The 17,178-nt window shown below is 41.3% G+C and overlaps 1 protein-coding gene across 3 annotated transcripts in view; it reads right to left on the minus strand.

Moving 5' to 3' along the window:
• HDA2 (histone deacetylase 2) overlaps positions 1-17,178 on the minus strand; it is a 334,444-nt gene that overhangs the window by 125,656 nt on the left and 191,610 nt on the right. The window lies entirely within an intron of this gene.

The raw sequence follows: 17,178 nt of genomic DNA on the forward strand, positions 1-17,178 counted from the left end.
CCAGAAATGCCTGAAAAGCCGACGCAGAGGGCAGAAGCTGGAACTATCGGGAACAGTCGGAACTGCCAAAACAACCGGGAAAGATGACGCAGAGGGCAGAAGTCGGAACTGTCGGGAACAACCAGAACTGCCGGGAACTGCCGGAACAGCCAGGAAAGCTGATGCAGAGGTCAGAAGCCGGAACTGTCGGGAACAACCTGAACTGTCAGGAAATGCCGGAACAGCCAGGCATTGGGCAGAAGTTGGAACTGTTGGGAACATTCGGAACTGCCGAGAACTGCTGAAATAGCTGAGAAAGCTGACACAAAGGGCAGAAGCCGGAACTGTCGGAACAACCGGGAAAGCTGATGCAGAGGGCAAAAGCCGGAACTGCTGGGAACAGCCGGAACTGCCAGGAACTGCCAGAACAGCCGAGAAAGCTGACACAGAGGGAAAAATCCGGAACTGCCAGGAACTGCCGGGAAAGCTGACGCAGAGGGCAGAAGAGGTGATGCAGAAATAGCAAGGGTTATACAGTGTTGTGTCGGATTAGCCGTAATTCTGCTGGGTGAAGTGAGGTAAAACTCACTCAGATTTTCCACCATTATTTTCTCTGTAAAAGATTGCTAGATGAGCATCCTAGATTTGTATTTAGATATTTCTCTTGCATAAACCCTCAGAGTTGTTGCACTGGTTTTCCCGCATTGGGTTTTTCTGGGGACTATTGTGTCCACAAATAAGTGTCCTATGTATTTGTTCTTTGCTCTGTTTTTTGTTTCATAAGATCAAATATTTAATTAGTGTAGGCTGCAGAAGTAATTTGCTTCAGTATTCAGAAGAATAACTTGATGAATGTAATTTTAAAAAAAATCAAGTAGGTGAAGTAGATTCAGATTTGCTGCAGTAGGGGTTCCTTCGAGTCTAGGAATTTTCACATTTGGGAATATGGTAGCCATGGAATAGCCCTTTGATAGAAATGATGTCACCAAAAAGTCTGACGAAAAGAAGATGGATCCCGAGGAATTCATTGAGGTAAATATTGGTTTTCCCGAAAATCCGAAAATGGTCAAAATTCGCAAAGGGATTTCTAAAGAAGAAATCGAAGATTTAATTGATCTGCTCATTGAATATCAAGATGTCCTGGCCTTTTCCTATGACGAGCTCAAGGGATACAAAAAGGATGTTATTCAACATATTGTGAAAATTCTATTACTGCAGCAACTGATTTATTTTTCCTACTTATTTTTCAATAAGTTATTTACGAAATCGCTTCAATAAATATTAAAATAAACTCTACTGCAGATATCACACCATAGAACAAAAACAAATACATGCACAAAAACAAAACACATCAACACAGTTTTTTGGGACAAATGTCCCCGGAAAAAAACCAATGCGGGAAAACCGGTGCAGCAGAGGAGGATTTTATTAATCAGCTATTCTTGAGTGCATCTGGGTGCCAAACTGGTTTACCCAACAGAGATAAATTCTCCAACACCTCCCCCAGACTCAACGTCAGACTTGCTGGCCTCTGCACAGCTCCCAGACCCTCTACGTCAACTCCTATCTCTCTGCTTCAGCACTGGGCCTCTCTGCGTCACCCACGCAGGCCCTCCAGTGACTGTGCAGTCCTACTGCCTCTGTGTTTGCCTCTTTGATCTCTGCGTTAATCTTCTGGTACTGTTCTTGCGTCTCTGTTCCGTACTCGCTACCTCATGCTGCAATCCAGACCTCTAGTTTGAATTTCTCAGCAAACCCCACTCCAGAAATCAAACTGACTGGTCTCCCTCGATATATTTCCAACTAACCCTCAAGTCTTCTCTTATACTTTTCTTGTTGATGAATCAACAGCCGAGATTAAGTCCATAATCAACGGCTAAGATTAAAATATTCTTGATCTTCGTCTCTTAGAAGCTTCTCATCCTTATGTTTATTAATACCCATTAATATTTTTATTTTCCTAAGTTTAGACTTAGGACCTCATTAAAAATATTAATTATTTTAATAACTTTTCATCCAGATGGATTTTTCCAAAACAATTTCTGGGTCTTGGAGATCTCATGCTCTTTAGTCTCTCCACCAATTTTCATGGCTAGAGCACATCCGATGCTACCCCAAATGAACACATACAATTTTGTTAAAGGATGAAGAGGCCAAACCTTTTAAGCAGAAGCTTAGGCAAATCAATCCTAAGCTGGCCCCTCTCATTCAGAAAGAGTTGCAGAAAATGCTTGCTGCTGGTATCATCCGACAAACTCGGCATTCCTCATGGTGCTCAAACCTGGTCATTGTTAGAAAGAAGAATGGTACTATTAGGCTATGTGTTGATTTCCGAAATCTTAACTTAGCCTGTAAAAAAGATAATTATCCATTGCCCAACATGGAAAATATGTTGCAAAGGATAACGGGGTCCGGTATGATGTCATTGTTAGATGGTTTTTCTGGTTATAACCAAGTTTGGGTTAAGGAAGAAGATCGTCATAAGACCACCTTCACCACACCTTGGGGCACTTTTGAATATCTCATAATGCCTTTCGGATTGACAAATGCAGGGGCTACTTTTCAGAGGGCTATGGATTATGCTTTCAAGGGATTAATTGGCAAAATCATTGAAATCTATCAGGATGACCTTACTGTTTTCTCTAAGGATGGTAAAGCTCATATCAACCATCTAAAGCAGGTTTTTGACAAATGTCGTGAATTTGGTATATCATTAAACCCGACCAAGTCTGTTTTTGGGGTGACTGAAGGGAAATTATTGGGTCATATCATCTCCAAGGATGGCATCAAGATTGATCTTGAAAGAGTTGAGGCTATTCAGCAAATTCCATTGCCTCATAATCTTAAATCCCTGTAGTCCTTCCTGGGTAAAACAAATTTCCTCAGAAGATTCATTCCAAACTATGCTGAAATTGCTAAACCCATACAATGCCTTCTAAAGAAAGATGCAAAGTTTATTTGGAAAGAGGAGGGTAAGATGGGATTTCAAAATATCAAGGATGCTATAGCCAAAGCTCCTGTTTTGGTTAGTCCAGATTATTCAAAGGACTTTATGGTCTTTTCATTTGCTTCCGAAGACACTATAGCAAGTGTTCTATTACAAAAGAACAAAGATGGTCATGAGCAACCAATTGCCTTCATGAGCAAATCCTTGCAGAATTCAGAATTGAAGTACAACATTATGGAAAAACAAGCTTATGCATTGGTCAAATCCCTTAAGCATTTCAGAACATATGTGGGTTATTCAAAGATCATTGCATTTGTTTCGCACTCAGCTATTAAAGATATATTGACTCAAACTGATTGCTTAGGAACTTGTGCCAGATGGGTAACTAAGATTCAAGAATATGATCTTGAGATTAGACCAACCAAGCTTGTCAAGGGTCAAGGATTAGCTCAAATGTTGACAAAAAGTAATGAGAAAGCCTTAGAGATGGTTTGCCAGAATGAGGTTGTTGAGCCTTCTATCTCCCCCGAGCTTCAAAAACTGGAAAGGATCGAATGGTATAAGGACATCATTTATTATTTGACAAACCTAACTTGTCCTAATCACTTGGTAGCCCATAAAAGGAGGGCTCTCAGATTAAAGGCATCCAAATATTGTATCTTAAAAGATGGCCTTGGATGGAGAAATCTGGATGGGATAATACTCAGATGCATTGATGAGGATGAAGCTAAGAAGCTTATCATTGAGTTCCATGCAGGATTTTGTGGAGGGCACTTTGCAGCAAAAACCACAGCCCACAAGATTTTGCGTGCGGGATATTATTGGCCCACCATTTTTTCAGATGTGCATAAATTTGTTAGAAAATGTCAAGAATGCCAACTTTTCACAGGAAAACAGAAATTAGCAGCCTTGCCTCTCTAGTTGGTCGTAGCGGAAGCTCCTTTTCAGCAATGGGGGTTGGACTTCATTGGTAAATTTAACCAAAATTCTAGTAATGGTTATTCATGGATTTTGACTGCTACAGATTACTTCACGAAGTGGGTTGAGGCCATTCCGACAAAGCATGCTACTGAAAAGGTTGTCATGGACTTTATTGAGAATCACATCATTACTCGATTTGGTGTTCCAGCCAAGATCACAACTGACAATGCCAAAGCCTTCAGCTCTTCTGAATTTTCTTCTTTCTACTTCAAGTATGGTATTATTCTATCTCATTCTTCAAATTATTATCCCCAAGGAAATGGTTTAGCTGAATCAAGCAATAAAAATTTAATCACCATCATTAAGAAAATCTTGGGGGATAATAAACGATCTTGGGACAGTAAGATCAAGTATGCATTATGGGCAGACAGGATCACAAAGAAGAGGGCTACCGGAAAAAGTCCTTTCGAGCTTGTTTATGGTTTGGAAGTAACCTTGCCTGTTCACCTCAAGCTCCTTGCTTATCAGCTTCTTCAGCATTTTACAGAGGACAAAGATGCAGTACAAAAAAGAATAGATCAAATAATGGAACTCGATGAGGCCCGAAGAGATACTTTTGATAACATATGTCAGAGCCAATCCAGAACAAAAGAAGGATTTGACAAGTCTGCATGAAATAGGTCTCTACAGATCGGTGATATGGTATTATTATGGGATCGCAGGAACGAGAAGCCCAACAACCATGGAAAGTTTGATAGTCTATGGCTTGGACCATATATTATCAGAGGAATCGCTGGAGCAAATTCTTTCTATCTCAGTACTTTGAAAGACGATCCTATGGACCTGCTAGCAAATGGGCAGATGTTGAAGTTGTACTACAGAAATGACATTCGATGCCATAGTATTTCAGTCTGTTAGAGTAGATTTTTTCTATTCTAGCGGTATTTTCTATATATGCATGATGATTTCGATTTTCAATGAACATCTATTTGATGGACTTCTATTTTCTTGGATGTAGGATTTTGGGGTTCTCACGTTACTTCATGGAAGCAACGTGTCCCCATATGAAGCCAGATGTTGGACTCAATTTGCCAAAGTTTCAAGGAAGCTAAAGGACCAAATTTTTTCAGAAGATCAGATCATCTATCAGCTGTTTACATGTCACTTTTAAACCCATTCTACAAGTTATATAATGTAAATTATGCTAGTAAGACCATGAAAGTATGTAACAACCTAGGTAAGCCTATTATTTTGGCAAGAGTTTCATCCTAGGAGGTTTTTTGTCTCACTAATTCATTTGTGTTTCTAAACATGAATGGTCAGCATAGTTTATCCCTCCAACCTCACCCCAAAGTTAAGGTGGAATTCTTCGTCAAAGTCTTAAGTGAGTCCTAGTGTTCTAGACGAGTCTTATGTAAAAGTGATTTGGGAATAATTTAAGCTATTTGGCTAAATTATTTTATTACAAATCACTTGGTTTGCTAGATCATGTTGTGTCGCAGAATTGAGTAAATGTCTTGAGGGTCTAACCAAATGTGTATTCCCCCGTTGAAGGTTGTAAATGTAAAATCTTATGTGTTAGAGGGTGGAAAAATAATTGAAACCCCTCGTGTAAATTAATTAATCTTTCAGGCAAAACAAAATTAAATCCTAAGCCAGAAAATGAATTCATTAGAGTCAAAATTAAAATGTCTTAGGAAAAATAATTCTCCAAGTGGAAAAATTCGTGGATCCTAAAAGAATCAATTTTTAAAGGTTCTCCACCAAAAGAATATTGTGTATTTTAAGAAAACTTGGACCTTTGGAAGTTTGGACCTTGGTGGTTAAATCAAAGTCAAATTTTTTAGGAAATTAGCTCAAAATAATTAATTTTGAGCTAATAAAAAAGGGATCAAAAGAAAATTTCGAATTTTCCTCAAAAATAATTATTTCAACGACTAAGATTAAAAGATGATCAAGTATTATTTGACGGCCGAGATTATTTTGACAAGGATCAAAAAAACTAGCCGTTATTTTTCCACTTTGAGGATTTAGCTATAAATTAGAGAGTCAGTTGAGTCTCTAGCTGTCTTATTTCTGGCTAGGAAATTATTGTTGAAGCATTTGTGAAAACTATTGTCTCACTGGGAACTATTTTTTTTGCCATAATAAAGACTTTGGGGTGCAACTTGAGGTGTACTTGTTCATTGATTTGTAGTATGTACTGACTACGAGCTTCCTATTTTGTGCTTATATATAATTATTTTGAGATAATACATAGTGTTTGAAAGTACTTTAGTCCTTGGTCTCCAAGTTCACAAACTGTGGGCAAAGATCATTTTGCTTGGATCCTAAGTATTTGTATGGTGGATTAAATATTCGCTAAGGCTATAGTGTGCATGGGGTTTCTGAAGCATTTTTAGCCATTTATCAAAGAAAAATACCATAAAAAAATATTTCTCAAAATTTATTTTAAAACCCTTGTATAATTTGTAAAATTATTTTGTAAATTATTGTTTGCTAATTGGAGTTTGGAGTTTTAAGAATGCTTTGTATATATTTGGGGTTTGGGTGTTGTATATTAATTTTTGCAAGTATGAATGAAGAGAAAAGGCTGAAGTAGAGCTAGATCTAGGCCCTTGAACATCAAATCATCATCATTTCATCTCTAAGTTGGCCACGGGCAAAGGAGGAAAAGACAGGAGATGACGAGAAGAAGAAAGGGAAGCAGGGCGTCAGTGTTGCCACCTCTGTTAAGATAGATCCTCCCACCAAGAGGTTGGAAGAGGAATTTTCAATGATCTCTCATTTCTCGCAGGGTACTATCGATGAGGATGGATGGCACGTGGACAGTGGTGCGTCGAAACATATGATAGGGTCACAGGAGGTTTTCGAGACTCTGGCTGAATGGGACTCGAAGTTGCACATGGTGTTGGGCGACAAGAGTCGATAAGAGATCCGAGGATCGAGAGTTGTGCCATTTAGGATGGAGACAGGACAGGTGATGCGGGTCCAAGATGTATTGTTTGTACCAGGACTCAAATATAGCGTGATATCTATCTCGATGATCGAGAAGAAGGGGTTTGAGGTCTTGTTCCAGAATGGGAAGGCAAGACTCAGGCCCAGAGGCTCTATCTCCACGTGTATTATACTTGGAGTTAGAGAGCATGGTCTATACAGGCTGACGAGCAAGCCTATAGACCATGGGAAGAAGAAGCCGGTGGACCAAGTGCAGGTTCCAAAGAAGCAATTGTAGGTGCAGGATTCATAGATACAGGTACAGGTTCCAGAGAAGAAGGTCCAAGTTCTAGAATCTTAGAGGGAGTCGAGTTCTAGTGAGAGCTTGCAGATTCAGAAGAGACTTTGCAGTACAGGAAGAGCGTGTGGTCAGTGGGGAGCAAGGGTGCTTCCACATCTGCCAAGAAGGAATCATGGAGGGACTGGAAAGCGATACAGGAGAAGAAGAAGAAGCAAGATGCTTCCACTAACAGCGACACTTCCGAGAGAGGCGTAGTTCATACTTCAAGGATTGCTGCAGTTGTGAGCGCTAGGAGTTGGGCGAGTGTTACGAGTGATGATGATGATGAGTTACTTCCTAGTCTTAGAAGTACCTCCCTCGCTAAGAGGGAGTGTTGATTTTTGAGTAGCTTGGGAGGTACTCCAAGCCCTAGGGTTCAGGGTTTGGAGGTTGGAGCACCACAAAATCATTTGTGGGCTTGGAACCCAAGGTTGGGGTTTTGCACCCATCGATGTTTGGGCCAAAACCATGGAGCATTTTGGACATGAGATGGATGGAGATGATAGAGGACGATGAGGAGAATCCAACACTTTGAGAATCGTCGAATTCCGAGATGTCCTTGATGAGATATGAATTTTTGAAGTTGACAATGAATTTTTTGGGTGTTCAAGTCATGTAGGCTTGAAGTGAAATTACCCAAAAGTCATGTCTCTTCATGAAGTCGTTGAGCCCTCTTGTTTGGTATAAATAAGAGGTGATGTCAAGTCATTTTAGCATCCAAATGTGCAACAAACATAGAAGATCAACTTCAGAGGTAGTCGTAGCTCTAGAAGAAGGCAAGTCGAGTTTCAACAGACTGGGTTTCCACAGGAAGCGAGTTTCCGCAGACTAGGTTTCCGCAGGACCAAGTTTACACAGCATGGGTTTCTGCAGGCAGTGCCTTTTTTCAAACTGGGTTTCTGCAGGCAGTGCGTTTTTGCAAACTGGGTTTTTGCAAGCAAGGGCCATAGTTTGATAGCAAATTTGAGGTATGGTGATCTTGATTTTATGTTGAATTTGTTACTAGTTGGATGGTCCTAGTGTGGATAGATTTGTTGCAGCTTATGGGAGCCATGTATTAAGGTTGTCTTGTGTGTTAAGAAACCTTAACTAGGAGCAAATTTCATAGTGGAGGTATTGGGCACTTAGTGGTTGGCGGCGGGCAACAAGAAAGTGATGAAAGTAGCCCTTGACAAGCAGTCATAATGAGAGCTTGACAACTTAAGGATGGGTGAAGGATTGGAGCCTAATGTGCAGCACTTTGATGGACGAAAGTCACTGCTAGATTGGCAGATTGGAGCTCAGGGATTGGCCAACCTAGAAGAGTAGACTGGATCAGCCCATGTTCATTGTAATAGAAGCGACTTGCAGCAGCGATAGGTGGTAGCCCTTTTGAAGACTCTGTGTTGTCCTTTGATGGACTAAGGGGCAGCTAGAGAGCAGAACGGAAGCGAAGGACCAACAAGACGAGATACAACATAGAGACTGCAGCGAGATTGTCATTGTATCTTGTATCCCTAGACTATTGTATTATTCATAATGGTTTAATATAACGAAGATTGGGTTGTACATATTTGTACAATATTTTGTAAAAAGTTGTCTATACTTGTGCATGTGTGATTTACTGCTTTATATTTTCCGTTGTGCAAAGTAGCTTTTGTTGAGATTCTTGGTTTGGTAGCGTCAGAGATTCTAAGATTCTATCCTAGACCCAAAATTGTGGAAATTCAACATGGTATCAAAGTGTGTCTGAGCTACTTTGGAAGACATTGAATCATCAGAGTGCACAGTAAAGTACAACTTAAGACTCCAGACGGAGTTGGTCACATTGTAGGTGAAGGGCTCACTATAATGTCGAAGTTGCAGATTGGTCTCCAGTATGAGGACAGGTTGGAAGGGTTGTCCAACTATAGTCCTTGGAAGGAAAGGATCAAGTTGGTATTGCAGGTCAACAAGATTTGGGAGTTCACCGATAAAGAGATCAAGAAGCCAACCGACCCTAAGGAGCTGGAAATATACAAGGATTTGGATAATCCTTGATGGTGAGATAGATCCCCGAATACCTCATTTGTCTGGGAAGAACATTGCACATGAGATGAGGATAGCTCTTCAGAATTTGTTCCAGAATAAGAACGAGAACCAGGTATTGGTATTGGAGGATAAGTTGAAGTCCACCAAGATGATACAGGGCGAAGGAGTGACTTCGTATCTAGCAAGATTGTCTTAGGTCAAAGATGAGCTTGTTGTCGTCGATGTGACTATTTCAGAGAATGATATGGTGAGGATCCCCTTGAAAGGGTTCACCGAGGAATGGAAGCCTTTCATCAAAGGGATCATTGCCAGAGGGAAGTTGCCATACTAGAATAGGTTGTTGGACGACTTCATTCAGAAGGAGATGCGAGACGAGGATCTTCATCTGAAGAAGAGGGCTTTAGATGATGACATGGCACTTGCAACACAAATGAAGGGTAAGTAGAAGACGAACTTGAGTAAAGTCAAGTGTTTCAACTGTCGCGAGATGGGTCATTTTTCATCGAGATGTCCGATAAAAAAAAACGGGAGATGACGAGAAGAAGAAAGGGAAGCAGGTCGCTTGTGTTGCCACCTCTGCTGATATAGATGCTCTCACTGGGAGGTTGGAGGAGGAGGACTTTGTTATGATCTCTCATTTCTCGCAGGGTACTATCAATGAGGATGGATGGTACGTGGATAGTGGTGCGTCGAAACATATGACAGGGTCACAGGAGGTTTTCGAGACTCTAGCTGAATGGGACTTAAAGTTGCACATGGTGTTGGGCAACAAGAGTCAAAAGGAGATCTGAGGATCGGGAGTTATGCCATTCAGGATGGAGATAGGACGGGTGATGCGGGTCCAGGATGTACTATTTGTACCAGGACTCAGATATAGCGTGATATCTGTCTCGATGATCGAGAAGAAGGTGTTTGAGGTCTTGTTCTAGGATGGGAAGGCAAGACTCAGGCCCAGAGGATCTAGCTCTGCAGGTATTGTATTTGGAGTTAGAGAGCATGGTCTATACAAGTTGACGAGCAAGCCTATAGATCATGGGAAGAAGAAGTAGGTGGACTAGGTGCAGGTTCCAGACAAGCAAGTGTAGGTGCAGGCTTCAAAGGTATAGGTACATATTCCAGAGAAGAAGGTCCAGGTTCCAGAGGCTCAGAGGGAGTTGGTTCTAGCGGGAGCTTGCAGATTCAGAGGGAGAATTTGCAGTCCAAGAAGAGCGCAAGGTCAGTGGGGAGCAAGGGTGCTTCCACATCTGCCAAGAAGGAATCATGGAGGGACTAGAAAGCAATACGGGAGAAGAAGAAGAAGCGAAACTTCCGAGAGAGGCATAGTTCATACTTCAGGGATTGCTGCAGTTGTGAGCACCATGAGTTAGGCGAGTGTTGCGAGTGATGATGATGATGAGTTACTTCCTAGTCTTGGAAGTACCTCACTCGCTAAGAGGAAGTGTTGATTTTTTAGTAGCTTGGTGTTAGTTTTTGGTAGCATCGATGTGCTCTAGCCATGAAAATTGGTGGACAGGCTAAGGCACATGAATTCTAAAGAACCTAGAAATAGTTTGGTGAAATTCCACCTGGATTGTATTTTATTAAAATAATTAATATTTTTATTGGGGTTCGTAAGTCTAACTTGGGAAAATTAAAATATTAATGGGTATTAATCAAAATATGGGTGAGAATGATTTAGAAGGCGGATCAAGTCATGTTTTAATCTTAGTCGTTGATTAGAGACTTAATCTCAGCCATTGAAGTCTCAACGAGAAAAGTATAAGAAGGAGACTTGGGGTTCATTTAGAAACACACACAGAGAGAACGAATTGATCCGGAGTTTGATTTTTGGGGCTAGGAAGCTGAGAATTCGAACTAGGTGATCATTCTGCAGCAAAGGGGTAGGGATAGTTCAGGAATACTGATAGAGAGGCAAAAAGAAGCTACTGGAGGCAGTGCAACAGCTAAGAGAACTGATGTTGGGCCAATTTGGGCCCACGCAGGCTTGACGTAGAGCCAGAAGGGCCAGCACATAAGCAAAAGCTACCCTCCACAAAGAAAGTCGGAACTATCAGGGAATTGCTAGAACAGTCGGGAAAGCAGCGGCAGTAGGCAGAAGAGACAACGCAGAGCTGACACAGAGCTTGTAGGGCTGACGCAAGGGCCTACGCGAGGCCAGCACAGAAGTAGTCGGGGTTAGCTAGTTTTGCTGCCGGATCAGTCAGAATCTGCCGGGTGAAGTGAGGTAAAACTCACTCAGTTTTTCCGCCATTGAATTTTCTTTGTCACTGGATTGCCAGGAGGGCATCCAATATTTGTATTCAAAATTACTGCTAAAAATAGAAAACCCTCAGAGCTGCTGCATCGATATTCCCGCATTGGGTTTTTCCGGGGACTATTTTGGCCAAAAATATCTATCCTATGTATCTTGTTCTTTGCTCAATTTTTTGTTCCTGTAATCAAATATTAAAGTAGTGTAGGTTGCAGAAGTAATTTTCTTTAGTATTCAGAGAATAACTTGGTAATTAAAATCAAGTAGGTGAAGTAGATTCAAATTTGCTGCAGTAAGGGTTCCTTGAGGATTAGGAATTTTCACATGGTACCAGAGCATTGATTTTGAAACAGGAAGAGCAGATCCAGCGCTGAGCAGAGAGACCAAAAGCTGCATTTGGCAACAATTCGAATCCCCTTGAAGGGATTGCGCAATCATTGCCGGGAAAAGCAGAGATTCCGAGCAAAATCTCTCTCTAAGAGAGTCGACAGAGAGGTACGATTTCCAATTGGTGAGCTTGCAGAGGTAGAGGGAGTGACGCAGAGCCTCAACGCAGTGCTTGAAGGGCGCAGTTTATGTTGGGGCAGAAATCCGTTAGAAAAGAGCAAAGACACATAGAAGGGGAATTTTCTCCTCAAAGGACTTTTCTCGCCAAAAAGCTTGAATTCTTCACTTGCTGGACAATAGATCAATGTTGAGCAATGACTAAAGGAGTCAGTTCGACAGTTGGGTGAGATGGCATCACATGGGCTCAGAGATCAGGATAGGTTGGAAGGAGCTTCCAACTATGTCATATGGAAGACCAGAATCTTAGATGTTCTGGAAGAATACGATCTCGAAGCCTATGTCAAGAGTGTTGTGGTTGTTCGCACTGACAATGATCAGAAGAAAAAGTACAAGGTTGAGCAGGGGAAGGCGAAGAGGTTCATTCTCGATGGAGTTCGAGATCATGTGGTCTCATACTTGTAGGGAAAAGATACAATCCGAGAGATGTGGGAAGCTTTGTCTTCATTGTATGAAGGTTCTTCTGAACAACGAAAGATGTACCTAGAACAAAAGTTGCAGCAGACATTGATGCAAAAGGGAGGAGTTAACTCCTATCTTCAACGTCTTTAGGACACCAGGGACCAGCTTGCTGCAGTGGGGTCTACTCAGTGTACCGTGATTGTAAGGACAGCCCTGAATGGAGTCTCAGATGAATGGCAAGTCTTCATTCAAAGTATATTAGGCAGGGAAAGACTACCTTCATGGGAGGAGATGTGGGCAGCCCTTCAATAGGAAGAATTAAGGAGGGATCTCGTTAAGGTAAACCTCAATGGAAGCAATGGGAGTGGCATGAAGACCAAGGAGGAGGAGGAGAACGCAGCTCTAGCATCAAAGGGATAGCAGAAGCAGAAGCGGAAGAAGGACATTTCGAAGGTGAAATGTTTCAGATGTGGCGAGTTGAGCCACTTTGCATCCCAATGTCCTTTGAAGCAAAAGGATAAGGATGAGAAACATGATCCTAAGGTTGCTCCAGCGAAGATTGACGAAGATGAGTTTGCCATGAGTGCCCACGCATCTAAAAGAGGGAAATGGGGCGATATTGAGTTGTAGTCGGGAGGACTACATATGGGCAGGATCCTTGAGGAGTCCACCTCTTGGATCAATTCCTTGCTACAAGAGTCGAGATTCAGCAGTAGCGAGATGGACTTAGTGTCAAATGATGCAGTGGATTGTTTGGAGAGATAGATACAGTAGCCTGAGACCAGAGACTGATCAGTGCAGAGCAAGGTTGGCAGTAGTGCAGAAGTCAACAGCAGCGCAAAAGATTCAGAGGGTCAGAGACTAGTAGTAGTCAGATTCCAACATTCATGGTATTATGCTGAACACAGTTAAGTTTAGTAATTTTGGATGTTTTTTAGTTGTTTCTCTCAACAACTGAGTTGCAGTACGAATGCAATGTTAACAGTCACAGTGCTAGCAGCATAGCAAATGCATCATTTGAGAGGGAGTTGTAGTACAGATGCAGTAGTGGCAATGTCAGTGTCATGGGCAACAGTACAATAGCAGCAACAACACAGTGTTGGTGGAAGCAACAGTGCGGAAAGGAGATGCTTCAGAACCAGAGCAGCATGTAGTTGGACATTGTTGCTAGAGCACTTTCCTCACTAAGAGGGAGTGTTAGTTTTTGGTAGCATCGGATGTGCTCTAGCCATGAAAATTGGTGGAGAGGCTAAGGCACATGAGTTCTAAAGAACCCAAAAACTGTTTGGTGAAATTCCACTCGGATTGTATTTTATTAAAATAATTAATATTTTTAATGGGTTTTCTAAGTCTAAACTTAGGAAAATTAAAATATTAATGGGTATTAATCAAAATATGGGTGAGAATGACCTAGAAGGTTAATCAAGTCATGTTTTAATCTTTGTCATTGATTAGAGACTTAATCTCGTTCGTTGAAGTCTCAATGAGAAAAGTATAAGGAGGAGGCTTGGGGTTCATTTAGAAACACACATGGAGAGAACGAATTGATCTGGAGTTCGATTTTTGGGGCTAAGAAGCTGAGAATTCGAACTAGGTGATCATTCCGTAGCAGAGGGGCAGGGATAGTTTGGGAGTAGTGACAAAGAGGCGGAGAGAAGCTAATGGAGGCAGTGCAGTAGCTAAGAGGACTAATGTTGGGCCAATTTGGGCCCATGCAGGCTTGACGCGAAGCCAGAAGGGCCAGCGCAGAAGCAGAAGCTGCCCTCCATGCAAAAAGTCGGAATTGTCAAGGAACTGTCGGAACAGTTCGGAAAGTTGATGTTGTGGGCATAAGAGACAGCGTAAAGCTGACACATAGCCTGTAGGGCTGATGCAGGACCTACGCAGGGCAAGCGTAGAAGCAGCTGGGGTTAGCCAGTTTTGCTACCGGATCAACCGGAATCTGCAGGGTCACGGGTGAAGTGAGTTAAAACTCACTCAGGTTTTCTACCATTGAATTTTCTCTATCACTGGATTGTCGAGAGGGCATCCAGCATTTGTATTCAGAGTTACTGAATAATAGAAAACCCTCGGAGTTGTTGCACTGGTTTTCCCGCATTGGGTTTTTCCGGGGACTATTTTGTCCAAAAAATAACTGTGTCCTATGTATCTTGTTCTTTGCTCAGTTTTATGTCTCATGTAATCAAATATTAAGGTAGTGTAGGTTGTAGAAGTAATTTGCTTCAGTATTCAGAGAATAACCTGGTAATTAAAATCAAGTAGGTGAAGTAGATTCAGATTTGCTGCAGTAGGGGTTCCTTGAGGATTAGGAATTTTCACACTTGGGAGGTACTCCAAGCCTTCGGGTTCAGGGTTTGGAGGTTGGAGCACCACAAAATCAATTGTGGGCTTGGAACCCAAGGTTGGGGTTTTGCACCCATTGATGTTTGGGCCAAAACCATGGAGCATTTTGGACATGATATGGATGGAGATGATAGAGGACGACGAGGGGAATCCAACGCTTCAAGAATTGTCGAATTCCAAGATGTCCTTGATGAGACATGAATTTTTGAAGTTGACAATGAATTTTTTGGGTGTTCAAGTCATGTAGGCTTGAAGTGAAATTACCCAAAAGTCGTGTCTCTTCATGAAGTCGTTGAGCTCTCTTGTTTGGTATATACTATAAATAAGAGGTGATGTCGATTCATTTTAGCATCCAAATGTGCAACAAACATAGAAAATCAACTTCAAAGATAGTCGCAGCACTAGAAGAAGGCAGGTCGAGTTTCCACACACTGGGTTTCCGCAGGCAACGAGTTTCCGCAGACTGGGTTTTTGCAGGCAGCGAGTTTGCGCAGACTAGGTTTCCACAGGCAGTGTGTTTACACAGGCTGGGTATAGGCCAAGTTTCCGCATGCAGGGGCCGCAATTTGACAGCAGATTTATCATTTGAGGAATGGTGATGTTGATTTTATGTTGGATTTGTTGCTAGTTGGATGGTCCTAGGGTGGAAAAATTTGTTGCAGCCTGTGGGAGCCATGTGTTAAGGTTGTCTTGGGTGTTAAGAAACCTTAACTAGGAGCAGATTTCACAGTGGAGGTGTTGTCGCACAAAGTGTCTAGGCAGCGCGACAACACTCAGAGTAAGGGCTGTCACTCTTAATCCATACTCCGTTTAGACTCTCTCCTAGGCAAGTCAAGGGGGGTAGTCCCTAAGGCAAATGGATGAGAAAACCCTGTGGATCACAGGCTCTAGGAGATTCTAATGACGGACAACTTGATGAATCTAAACGATTAAATCAGAAATGCCAATGTAAACAAGACACGACCACAAGATAGAAACAATTATAGACCAGTGCCTTTGATATTTGAATTAACCATCAACAAAACAAGTTATCCAGAATTATTTTCAATATATGACGAAAAGTGACAATGATCCATATAAGTGCCCAACACTGTAGCACGCAGGAGAATTTTAGATTTAAAAATGATTACTGTTAATGACAAGATCTAGAACAGTCAATATGATTTATCGCGCCCTAACCATAGAAAAATCATGAGAAATTTATTTAATGACCAAAAGACACTAAGGAAATTTAGATTAAAATCTTTCAATTTATTCCTTAGGAACTTAATTTAATCGAACAGTAAAAAATCAAAAATTTTAATGGGCCATAGGCCACATTAAAATTTAATGTTTATGCGAAAAAACCCCTTAACCCCTTAGCAACCAAAGCCTCCCTTTTTTTTTTAGAAATTTTTAGATTTTGTGAAGGATCCAACTTTCGATGAAAGATTTCAAGACAATTCTCCACATCAAAATGTGCCATCCACTTGTACTATTGCAGATCAAATTCATCACAGTGAGAAAACAGGGACAAGTTGTCAAATCAGTGTCGACAATGAAACGGAAAATCAGAAGCAAATTATAGAAGAACTAATGTGGCTGGTAAAAAATATGGAGCTTAATCAAGAAAAATTTGTAATTGATTACGTCAAGGATATGAGAACTTTATACACCCACATGGACAAGCGAGATAAGGAGATGGAAACCATGAAAGCTAATCATAACAGGGAAAGTAATTCTATGCAAAACAAGTTATTAACTATGGATGAAGAAATGACCATCATGACATTCGATTATAATAATTAGTTGACTACTATGCAAGCAAATCATAAGAAAGAGATAAACTATAAGCAAAATTGTTTCATGGGAATGAGAGAAAGAGAATGAGAAAGCGATTTGATGCATCAGATGGCCGCGAGCAGCTTGATTTTCGGATAGGAAAAAGTCCTACTGTATGTAGGATTGGACATGGCACATTCGAAAAGTAGCTGACAGATTTGTCTGAAAGCAGGCAAATTCTCAATATGCACTATATTAAACGCATCTGATGCCATGGGGCATCTTTGTATTGTATTTCTAACCTTATGCCCTGTTATTTCAGTATTTCATTTTGTAGTTAGATTTGTGTTTCTCATGTTATCAGACTAGTTAATAAATGAAGAGCTTATATATTTCCTGTGCTTAATGTTATAGGATGATTTTGGATGGATGCTACTTATGTTTTGTTGTGTGTTGCTTGGATGCCGATTCTGGATTCTCCCATTCCTCCAGTGTAGCAACGTGTCCCCAAGTAGAGCCAGATGTTGACCACTATGTGTCAACGACCCATAGCTGTACACCCCCTTTTTTGCAAAAGGGATAGAGCCTGATCGACGTGTTCCTGCCATCCAGCTATCATCGTCAGCCTGAGGATCATCTTATAATGTAAACCCAGTCTGCATGTGTATAATGTAAATAATCTCAGCAGATCCGTGTCATGTATGTAATCACCTAGGTAAACCT

The sequence above is a fragment of the Pinus tabuliformis genome, chromosome 3_1, assembly GCF_031772625.1.
Source record: "Pinus tabuliformis cultivar Carrire ecotype Pingquan chromosome 3_1, CPIR1, whole genome shotgun sequence".
Classification (NCBI taxonomy): domain Eukaryota; kingdom Viridiplantae; phylum Streptophyta; class Pinopsida; order Pinales; family Pinaceae; genus Pinus; species Pinus tabuliformis.